Genomic DNA, 12,400 nt, shown 5'->3' with positions numbered 1-12,400 from the left:
TACTTACTTGACTAAGTAAACACTTGGTTTTAAATATATAAAAGTATATAAAGTATATACAGTATATAAAAGTCCTCAGTTGAGGACTGAGAACTGACAACTGGATATAATGAGGTAGTGTTTGTTGGTGACCTAATAGAACAGCAATTTTGTTGAAATAGCAGAGCAGAGGCATAATTGAAAATGATTCAAAAGAAAATGAAAAAAGAAGAAATAGAAGACAGGTACCTCAAGCACTTTCTGGAGAAAGATGTGGGACCAAAGGAGATGCATGTTTCTGTTTTGAAAAGAAAAGGAGAGAAAGAGAAAAACTCTCAATAAGAAATACAAGTTTTATTGTGTAAAGTGTAGTTTTGTAATTATGGGAAAATAGTCAATTACTCTGATGACAACATGAAGATATCTTGATTTTGAGATTAAGCTATTGTCTCAGTATGATATTTATGGATCAATTAACATAAGAGTTAATTGACTTAATGACTGACAGGTCTTGTCTCTTTCCTCGTTTTTAACAAAAGCTATCCAAATTTTATTTTTTATTAAGCTAGATATCTATCAATGGAAAAGTCACCCCTGCATATTATCTGCTTTTCAATACTTTAAAGTGTTTTGTTTAGAAACTTCATTTAGAGTAATAGTGCTTCTACTTTCTTAAAGCAAAGGGATTTGAGATTTCCATAAGGATTTTTTTCTCTAAGTCACAGAACTATACATCTCTTTCCCTCAAGCTTTATTGGATAGAATTGCATAATAAAATATGTTGACACATATGAATTCACCCAAATATATGTACCATTTCCTTTTCTTTATATTATATGCCAAATTACAATTTTACTCACCCAAAAACTCTCTATATAGAATAATCTGTTCCACTCACAACCCAAGAAAAGTATGAATCAATTATAATGTTATTCTTCTTGTGCCAAATTTTCATTACTACCATCTACAACTATAGATGAAGTAATAACATACATATCTCATTTCAGACCTCATTACTTAATGTACTATGATATTCAAGTGCTTATGCTTTCTCAATTATTCACATCTCATGAAAGCATTCAAGTCTTGCCAAAGTCTTCAAGTCTTAGGAAATCCCATGGGTGATTATAAATTGGATGAAACCAATAAGCCTTCAGTGTTTTTATATACTTAAAACTACATTTTCTGCCAGGCTCTATAATATTTAATAACCGTAGTTGAAAGGATAGGGGTCTACCTGAAACAGTCTGCCTAGAACTTAAATGAAGGATTGTATCATTCCACGATGGCTGAATAGAAACAGCTCCTGTCTGGAGCTCCCAGCATGATCGATGCAGAAGATGGGTGATTTCTGCACTTCTAACTGAGATACCTGGTTCATCTCACTGGGACTGGTTGGACAGTGGGTGCAGCCCACCAACAGTGAGTCAAAGCAGGATGGGGCATTGCCTCACCTGGCAAGTGAAAGGAATCAGGGGATTTCCCTTTCCTAGCCAAGGGAAGCCGAGACAGACAGTACCTGGGAAATCGGGACACTCCTGCCCTAATACTGCACTTTTCCAATGGTCTTAGCAAATGGCACACTAGGAGATTATATCCCGAGCTTGACTTGGCAGGTCCGACGCCCACAGAGCCTTGCTTACTGCTAGCACAACAGTCTGAGATTGAACCGTGAGGTGGCAGCCTGAGCTGGAGGAGGAGTGTCCGCCATTGCTGAGGCTTGAGTAGGTAAACAAAGCAGTTGGGAAGTTCGAGCTGCCTGGAACTCACTGCAGCTCAAGGAGGCCTGCCTGCCTCTGTAGACTCCACTTCTGGGGGCAGGGCATAGCTGAACAAAAGGCAGTAGAAACTTCTACAGTCTGATAGTTCTGAAGACAGCAGTGGTTCTCCCAGTATGGAGTTTGCGCTCTAAGAATGGACAGACTGCCTCCCGAAGTGGGTCCCTGACCCCCGTGTAGCCTAACTGGGAGACACCTGCCAACAGGGGCCTACTGACACCTCATACAGCTGGGTGCCCCTCTGAGATGAAGCTTCCAGAGGAAGGATCAGGTAGCAATATTTGCTGTTCTGCAGCCTCCGCTGGTGAAACCCAGGAAATCAGGTTCTGGAGTGGACCTCCAGCAAACTCCAACAGACCTACAGCTGAGGGTCCTGACTGTTAGAAGGAAAACTAACAAACAGAAAGGAATAGCATAACATCAACAAAAAGGACATCCACACCAAAACCCCATCTGTAGGTTACCATCATGAAAGACAAAAGGTAGACAAAACCAAAAAGATGGGGAGAAACCAGAGAAGAAAAGCTGAAAATTCTAAAAACCGGAGTGCCTCTTCTCCTCCAAAGGATCACAACTCGTTGCCAGCAACGGAGCAAAGCTGGATGGAGAATGACTTTGACGAGTTGACAGAAGTAGGCTTGAAAAGGTCAGTAATAACAAACTTCTCTGAGCTAAAGGAGGATGTTCAAACCCATCGCAAGGAAGCTAAAAACCTTGAAAAAAGATTGGATAAACGACTAAGTAGAAAAAACAGTGTAGAGAAGACCTTAAATGACCTGATAGAACTGAAAACCATGACACAAGAACTACATGACTCATGCATAAGCTTCAATAGCCGAATGGATCAAGGGGAAGAAAGGGTATCAGTGATTGAAGATCAAATGAATGAAACGAAGTGAGAAGAGTTTAGAGAAAAAAGAGTAAAAAGAAATGAACAGAGCCTTCAAGAAATATGGGACTATGTGAAAAGGCCAAATCTACGTTTTATTGGTATACCTGAAAGTGACTGGGAAATGGATTCAAGTTGGAAAACATTCTTCAGGATATTATCCAGGAGCACTTCCCCAACCTAGCAAGGCAGGCCAATATTCAAATTCAGGAAAACAGAGAACGCCACAAAGATATTCCACGAGAAGGGTAACCCCAAGACACATAACTGTCAGATTCACCAAAGTTGAAATGAAGGAAAAAATGTTAAGGGCAGCCAGAGAGAAAGGTCAGTTTACCCACAAAGGGAAGCCCATCAGACTAACAGTGGATCTCTCAGCAGAAACTCTACAAGCCAGAAGAGAGTGGGCACCAATATTCAACATTCTTAACAAAAAGAACTTTCAACCCAAAATTTCATATACAGCCAAACTAACCTTCATAAGTGAAGGAGAAATAAAATCTTTTAGAGAGAAGCAAATGCTGAGAGATTTTGTCACCACCAGGCCTGTCTTACAAGAGCCCCTGAAGGAAGCACTAAACATGGAAAGGAACAATCAGTACCAGTCACTGCAAAAAAATGCCAAATTGTAAAGACCATCAATGCTAGGAAGAAACTGCATCAATTAACGAGCAAAATAAGTAGCAAACATCACAATGACAGGATCAAATTCACACATAACAACATTAACCTTAAATATAAATGGGTTGAATGCCCCATTCAAAAGACACAGACTGGCAAATTGGATAAAGAATCAATACTCATCAATGTGCTGTATTCAGGAGACCCATCTCATGTGCAGAGACACACGTAGGCTCAAAATAAAGGGATGGAGGAAGATCTACCAAGCAAATGGAAAACAAACAAACAAAAAAAGCAGAGGTTGCAACCCTAGTCTCTCATAAAACAGACTTTAAATCAGCAAAGATCAAATGAGATAAAGAAGGTCATGACATAATGGTAAAGGGATCAATTCAAAAAGAAGAGCTAACTATCCTAAATATATATTCACCCAATGCAAGAGCACCCAGATTTTTCAGACAAGTCCTTAGAGACCTACAAAGAGACTTAGACTCCCACAGAATGATAATGGGAGACTTTAACACCCCACTGCAATATTAGACAGATCAACAAGACAGAAAGTTAACAAGGATATCCAGAACTTGAACTCAGCTCTGCACCAAACGGATGTAATAGACATCTATGGAACTCTCCACCCCAAATCCACAGAATATACATTCTTCTCATCACCACATCACAGTTATTCCAAAACTGGCCACACAGTTGGAAGTAAAGCACTCCTCAGCAAATGTAAAAGAACAGAAATCACAACAAACTGTCTCTCAAACCACAGTGCAATCAAATTAGAACTCATAATTAAGAAACTCATTCAAAACTGCACAACTACACAGAAACAGAACAACCTGCTCCAGAACTACTACTGGGTAAAGAATGAAATGAAAGCAGAAATAAAGATGTTCATTGAAACCAATGAGAACAAAGACACAACCAATATATCAGAATCTCTGGGACACATTTAAAGCAGTGTGTAGTGGGAAATTTATAGCACTAAATGCCCACAAGAGAAAGCAGGAAAGATCTAAAATCAACACCCTAACATCACAATTAAAAGAACTAGAGAAGCAAGAGCAAATGCATTCAAAAGCTAGCAGAAGGCAAGAAATAACTAAGATCAGAGCAGAATTGAAGGAGATAGAGACACAAAAAAAACCCTTCAAAAAATAAATGAATCCAGGAGCTGGGTTTTTGAAAAAATCAACAAAATAGATAGATCGCTAGCAAGACTAATAAAGAAGAAAAGAGAGAAGAATCAAATAGATGCAATAAAAAATTATAAAGGGGATATCACCATCGATCCCACATAAATACAAACTACCATCAGAGAATACTATAAACACCTCTATACAAATAAACTAGAAAATCCAGGAGAAATTGATAAATCCCTGGACAAATACACCCTCCCAAGACTAAAAAGAGGAAGAAGTTGAATCCCTGAATAGATCAATAACAGGCTCTGAAATTAAGGCAATTATTAATAGCCTACCAACCAAAAAAAGTCCTGGGCCAGATGGATTCACAGCTGAATTCTACCAGATCTAAAAAGAAGAGCTGGTACCATTCCTTCTGAAACTATTCCAAACAATAGAAAAAGAGGGAATCCTCCCTAACTCATTTTATGAGGCCAGCATCATCCTGATGCCAAAGCCTGGAAGAGACACAATACAAAAGAGAATTTCAGACCAATATCCTTGATGAACATTGACACAAAAATCATCAAGAAACTACTGGCAAACTAAATCCAGCAGCACATCAAAAAGCTTATCCAACACGATCAAGTTGGCTTCATCCCTGGGATGCAAGGCTGGTTCAACATATGCAAATCAATAAAGGTAATCCATCACATAAACAGAACCAAAGACAAAAACCACATGATTATCTCAAGAAATGCAGAAAAAACCTTCATAAAATTCAGTAGCCCTTCATGCTGAAAGCTCTCAATAAACTAGGTATTGATGGGATGTATCTCAAAATAATAAGAGCTATTTATAGCTATTTATGACAAACCCACAGCCAATATCATACTGAATGGGCAAAAACTGGAAACATTCCCTTTGAAAACTGGCACAAGACAGGGATGCCCTCTCTCACCACATCTATCCAACATAGTGTCAGAAGTTCTGGCCAGGGCAATCAGGCAGGAGAAAGAAATAAAGGGTATTCAATTAGGAAAAGAGGAAGTCAAGTTGTCCCTGTTTGCAGATGACATGGTTGTATATTTAGAAAACCCCATCATCTCAGCCCAAAATATCCTTAAGCTGACAAACAACTTTAGCAAAATCTCAGGATACGAAATCAATGTGCAAAAATATCAAGCGTTCCTATACACCAATAGCAGACAGAGAACCAAATCATGAGTGAACTTCCATTCACAATTGCTTCAAAGAGGATAAAATACCTAGGAATCCAACTTACAAGGAATGTGAAGGACCTTTTCAAGGAGAACTACAAACCACTGCTCAATGAAATAAAAGAGGACACAAATGGAAGAACATTCTATGCTCATGGATAGGAAGAATCAACATTGGGAAAATGACCATACTGCCCAATGTAGTTTATAGATTCAATGCCAACCCCATCAAGCTACCAATGACTTTCTTCACAGAATTGGAAAAAAACTATTTTAAAGTTCATATGGAACCAATGAAGAGCCCACATTGCCAAGGCAATCCTAAGCCAAAAGAACAAAGCTGGAGGCATCACGCTACCTGACTTCAAACTATACTACAAGGCTACAGTAACCAAAACAGCATGGTACTGGTACTCAAACAGAGATACAGACCAATGGATCATAACAGGGGCCTCAGAAGTAACATCACAATTCTACAACCATCAGATCTTTGACAAACCTGACAAAAACAAGAAATGGGGAAAGGATTCCCTGTTTAATAAATGGTGCTGGGAAAACTGCCTAGCTACATGTAGAAAGTTGAAACTGCATCACTTCCTTACACATTATACAAAAATCAATTCAAGATGGATTAAAGACTTAAATGTTAGACCTAAAACCATAAAAATCCTAGAAGAACACCTAGGTAATACCATTCAGGACATAGGCATGGGCAAGGACTTCATGACTAAAACACCAAAAGCAATGGCAAAATTGACAAATGGGATCTAATTAAACTCGAGAGCTTCTGCAAAGCAAAAGAAACTACCAGCAGAGTGAACAGGCAACCTGAAGAATGGGAGAAAATTTTTGTAATCTACCCATCTGACAAAGGGCTAATATCCAGAATCTACAGAGAACTCAAACAAATTTGCAAGAAAAAATCAAACAACCCCATCAAAAAGTGGGCAAAGGATATTAACAGTCACTTCTAAAAAGAAGATATTTATGCAGCCAACAAACACATGAAAAAATGCTCATCATCTCTGGTCCTCAGAAAAATGCAAATCAAAACCACAGTGATATACCATCTCACACCAGTTAGAATGGTGATCATTAAAAAGTCAGGAAACAACAGGTGCTGGAGAGGATGTGGAGACATAGGAACACTTTTATACTGTTGGTGGGAGTGTAAACTAGTTCAACCATTGTGGAAGACAGTGTGGCGATTCCTTAGGGATCTAGAACTAGAAATACCATTTGACCCAGCCATCCCATTACTGGGTATAAATCCAAAGGATTATAAATCATGCTACTATAAAGACACATGCACACGTATGTTTATTGTGGCACTATTCACAGTAGCAAAGACTTGGAACCAACCCAAATGTCCATCAGTGATAGTCTGGATTAAGAAAATGTGGCAATGTACATCATGGAATACTACTCAGCCAGAAAAATGGATGAGTCCATGTCCTTTGTAGCGACATGGATGAAGCTGGAAACCATCATTCTGAGCAAACTATCACAAGGATAGAAAACCAAACACCAAGAACTATGTTCTCACTCATAGGTTGGAACTGAACAATGAGAACACTTGGACACATGGTGGGGAACATCACACACTGGGGCCTGTCATGGGATGGGGGGATCGGGGAGGATAGCATTAGCAGAAATACCTAATGCAAATGATGAGTTAATGGGTGCAACAAACCAGCATGGCACATGTATACATATGTAACAAACCTGCACATTGTGCACGTGTACCCTAGAACTGAAAGTATAATAATAATAAAAAAGTGTGTAGATATATGAAACAGAAAGTAGTGATGGAAAATTTATCATAAATAAAACGTTTGGGATAATTTTATAGAAAATAATGTAAATAAAATGAATCAATCATAGTCTCAAATGAAGACGAAAAAATTGTAGAGAGAGTGACTTGAACCATGAGTGAAAGGTCTGAATAGTCATATTTATATAAATTATCTAGCTCTAAATTTATATGTTGCTCCCTGTCTCCCCGTCTCTTTGTCTCTCGACACACACATACATATATCCATGTAAAATATATGTTATTTACTTAGATAATTCTGTATTGAAGTAAATAAATATGGAACTCAAATGCAATCTAAAGATGATCTTACATAGACCTAACCCAAAAGTATAAATCAATTTTTAGCAAATAATCTCAATGCAAACAATGATAATTTTGACTTTCACATCCACTTAGTTAATTAATCTCCCCCAAACTCATTGTCTACAGCTTTAGCATTGGGATTGAATGATTGAGCAGAGTTGAAGAAAAAGCTTTGTAGACCATAGAATATCATCTATAAGAAAGGTCTGAGGTTATTGATATTTTCATGTATATGGTTTCAATGTATTTGGGTTTAAGAGAAGAAACAGTAACTGATGAAATAAAACATGGATGATATTTATAATTCTCTAAGAGTTTATATGATTATTTTAATATTTTAGTAAGATGACTTTCTAATGAAATGGGACTAATGCCAATTAGACTTAATCTATAGTCATGAAATCACTTTTTCCACATATGTACAGGCATGACATTTAATTAATTCATTTCTAAAAAAACAAAGGCTTTGAAATAAAATAATAACAATTAGCAGTACATGAAGCAGCCCTTATATGCCATCAATTCTAATGTCTGTGCAAAATTACTTAAAAAGAAAAGTCAGAGAGCTTTGGCTAAGAAGGAAAGAGTGTATTGGATCTATCAACTGTAAAGCTGGCCTCAGATGTCAACGGCATATCCAAATGAAATGTTGAAAAAAATCCCCAGGAAAGAAAAAAAAATATGATTATTGAAAAGTATATATGTTTTATACAAATATTTACAAATACAATTCCTCTGCAAGCCATAGAAACTTTCTCTTCAGTGAAACCATGGTACCAACTTATTTTAATTAATGAAAACAAGTCATTGTGTTTTCCTTTAGGAGTAGCCAATGAGAATGGAAATGATTTAAGTGAATTTGTCACTGAAATCCCACAAGACTTCAAATCTAAAATAATTCTATTATTCTTAGCTCTGTAATGGCTACTAATGGATCTCAAATTTTCACCTATCATGTCTCTCAAACAATTGAGTGTACTGTGTACGGTAAATCCTAAAATTTCATACTCATGAGTGCTGTATTTATTTAAGAATCATTCTCAGTGTCATTATCAAACTACTTTTCAGATAGCCTATTGAGTGGCCAGAGTTGTGAATGGCTGGCAATATATAAGGCACACTTCTCAAATCCATATCGGCTTTACTTTAGACAGTTCTGACACACAGAGTAGTCCCATTTAATACATTACCCTGTGAGGGAAGAGATAAAAGAAATATGATTTCCTTTTCATAAATGAGAAAAGAGACGTATAAAAAGTTTAAGAGATTTGCTATAGTTTAGGCGGCTAAGGGTTTCACAGGTAAGACTTGATATCACATCCTAGGGTTCTTAACCCAAAACAAGCTAAATTTTGTTGCACACGCAAACTGGCTGTATATTTCAAGGAAAACTCTCAATTTCTCCTGATTTTATGAGAAAAATAACTATCTAGATGAAATAAATGTTCTAAAATAGAACAGACATGATTATTTCACACAGAAGAAATCACTATTAGTTAATAATTATTATAACTTTGATATATCTGTTTCAAATACATCTATAACTTTTAAATGAAGATCTTTTAAAATAAGAAGATATAAATATAAAGAAACTTAAGAAAAGGAAAAAAACTCCAAATTTATTTAAAAATTAATGTTAAATGATTATGTCAGTCTTAGTAAACCATGTACGTTTCCTAGCTCCCCCCCAAAAATAAATTGAACAATTCCTTAATACAAAAAAGTGATGATTCTTATAGTAGAAATTACAGTAGAGTAAATAGGTATAACATTGTTTTTGAAAGGAAGTAACAAAGAAAAATGAAATCAATTACAGAAGATGGGGAAAAAGGTATTACAACAGGAAATAGAAGGGGAGGTGGAGCAAGATGGACATAGGACTCTCAGGTGATCATCCCCTTCTCAAAGGAACACCAGCTTAACAGCTATCCACACAAGAAAACACCCTCATAAGAACTAAAATTCAGGTAAGTAATCACAATACCTGGTTTTAACATCATAGCAAGGAAAGACACACTGAAGAGAATAAGAAAGAGAGTACTGAATTGCTGACAGCAACTCTCTCTCATCCCCACCAGTGACCACATGGCACTGAGAGAGAGTCTGTATATTTGAAGGAAGAAGAGCATAGTCATGTCGAACTTTGCTTTGGAAGCCAGTGCTGCCTGTCACAGAAGAAAGCAACAAGTGGCAGAATTCAGCTGACATCAATAAATGGATCATTCAGGCCAGCCATAGCAGAGGGAAATTGTCCATCCTGGCAGTTGGAACCCCATCACTGAAAGATAAAGCACTCTGGGGTCCTAATAAACTTGAAAGGCAGTCTAGGCCATAAGGACTGAACATCCTGGGAAAGTCCTGATGCTGTGCTGGACTTGGAGCCAGTAGACTTCTGTTGTATGTGACCTAGTGACATCCTTGCTGGGGCAGCCAAGGAAGTGCTTGCATCACTTCTCCCTCAACCATAGGCAATGCAGCTTGCAGCTCCAGGAGAGACACTTTCCTTATGCTTCAAGAGAGGGGAGGAAATAATAAAGAGGACCTTGTCTTGCAACTTGGTTACCAGATCAGCCAAAGTACAATAAAGCACCAGGAAAAGTCCTTAGGCCCCGCTTCCAGGCACTAACTTCCAGATGACATTTCTAGACACACCCTGAGCCAGAAGGGAACCCACTGTCTTGAAGGGAAGAACTCAGTTACAGCAGGATCCATTACCTGCTGACTAAAGAGTCTTTGGGCCATGAATAAACATCAAAGATAGCCAGACAGTACATGGCACGGGCCTTGGGTAAGACTCGGTACCATGCTGGCTTCAGATGTGATCCAGCACAGTCTCAGTTGTGGTAGCCACAGGGAGAGACAGATTCAGCTTGAGGAAAGGAGGGAAGAACAAAGGGGACTTTGTCTTGTAGCTTGGGTACCAGCTAAGCCACAGTGAGGTAGAGCACCAAGTGGGCTCCTGTTGTCCCCAGTTCCAGGTCTTGGCTCCTGGAAGGCATTTTTTGACCAACCCAGGTTGAGAGGGAAGCCCACTGCCACTAAGGAAGAGACATAGGCCAGAAGCATTTACCACTAGCTAATTATAGAGCACTTCAACCTTGAGTGAACATTAGAGGTAGCCGGGAAGAGGTCACCATGGGCCTTGGATGACATCCAGTGCCATGCTGGCTTCAGGTCTTACCCAGCACAGCTCCAGTGGTGGTGGCCACACTGCTGCCTGTGTCACCCTTCTCTTAGCTCCAGGCAGCTGAGCATGGGGAAAGGAACTCCATTTTTTTTTTGTCAAAAAATAGGGGAAGAAACAAGAGTCTCTGCCTGGTTACCCAGGGAATTCTCTCAGATTGTACCCAATAAGCAGTACCTCTATGAATCTGTAAGAGTTACAGTGTTACTGGACTTGCGGTGCCACCTAATACAGATATGGCTGTAGTGACCAAAGACTTAGCTCACAATAATCAATTCCCATGAATACCTGGGAAGCCTTCCAAAGGCTTGTTCCTTGTACAAACAAGTCCAGACTGTGAAGACTATAATAAATAACTAGTTATTCAGTGCCCATACATCAACAAATATCCACACGCATCAAGGCCATCCAGGAAAACATGACCTCCCCAAACAAACTAAATAAGGCACCAGTGATCCATCACAGAGTGATAGAGTTATGTTACCTTTCAGTCAGAGAATTCAAAGAGCTGTTTCGAAGAAGCTCAATAAAACTTGAGATAACATAGAGAAGAAATTCAGAATCCTAATAGACAAATTTAGCAAAGAGAATGAAATATTTTTGAAAATAAAACAGAAATTGTGAAGTTGAAAAGTTCAATTAACATACTAAAGAATGCATCAGAGTTTCTCAAAAACAGAATTGATCAAGCAGAGGACAGAATTAGAAAGCTGGAAGACAGGCTATTTGAAAATACACAGAAAACACAATCGAAAGAAGAAAAAATAATTAAGCATGCCTACGAGAGCTAGAAAATAGCCTCAAAAGGGGAAATCTAAGAATTATTGGCCTTAAACAGAGATAGAGAGTGAGAGAGATTGGGGTAGAAAGTTTATTTAAAGGGATAATATCAGTGAACTTCCCAAACCTAGGGAAAGATATCAATATCCAAGTACGAGAAGGTTACAGAGCACCAAGCAGATATAACTCAAATACAACTACCTCAAGACATTCAATAATCACAAAGATAAGGAAAGGATCCTAAAAGCATCAAAAGAAAAGTAACAACATAAAAAGTATCTCCAATATGTCTGACAGCAGACATCTCAGTGCAAACCTTACAGGCCAGGAGAGAGTGGCAGGACATATTTGAAAGGCTGAAGGAAAAAAATAACAAAAACAAACTAACAAAATGTATTCTAGAATAGTAAATCCAGCAAAAATGCCCTTCAAACATAAAGAAGAAATAGACTTTCCCAAACAAAAGCTAAAGGATTTCGTCAATACAAGGTAAGTCCTAAAATAAATGCCAGAGAGAATTCTTCAATCTGAAAGAAATGCACATTAAAAAGCAGTAAGAAGTCAACTGAAGATATTAATAGAAAACGTACTGGTAGCAGTAAGTAAACAGACAAACAGAATATTAAGTATAACACTGTAATTGTGGTGTATAAACCACTCATACATTGAGAAGAAAGACTGAAAGATAAGTGTACCAAAAATA

Source organism: Chlorocebus sabaeus, chromosome 21 (assembly GCF_047675955.1).
Source record: "Chlorocebus sabaeus isolate Y175 chromosome 21, mChlSab1.0.hap1, whole genome shotgun sequence".
Taxonomy (NCBI): Eukaryota; Metazoa; Chordata; class Mammalia; order Primates; family Cercopithecidae; genus Chlorocebus; species Chlorocebus sabaeus.
The sequence above is the reverse complement of the archived record's forward strand: the minus strand, read 5'-3'. Positions refer to the sequence as shown.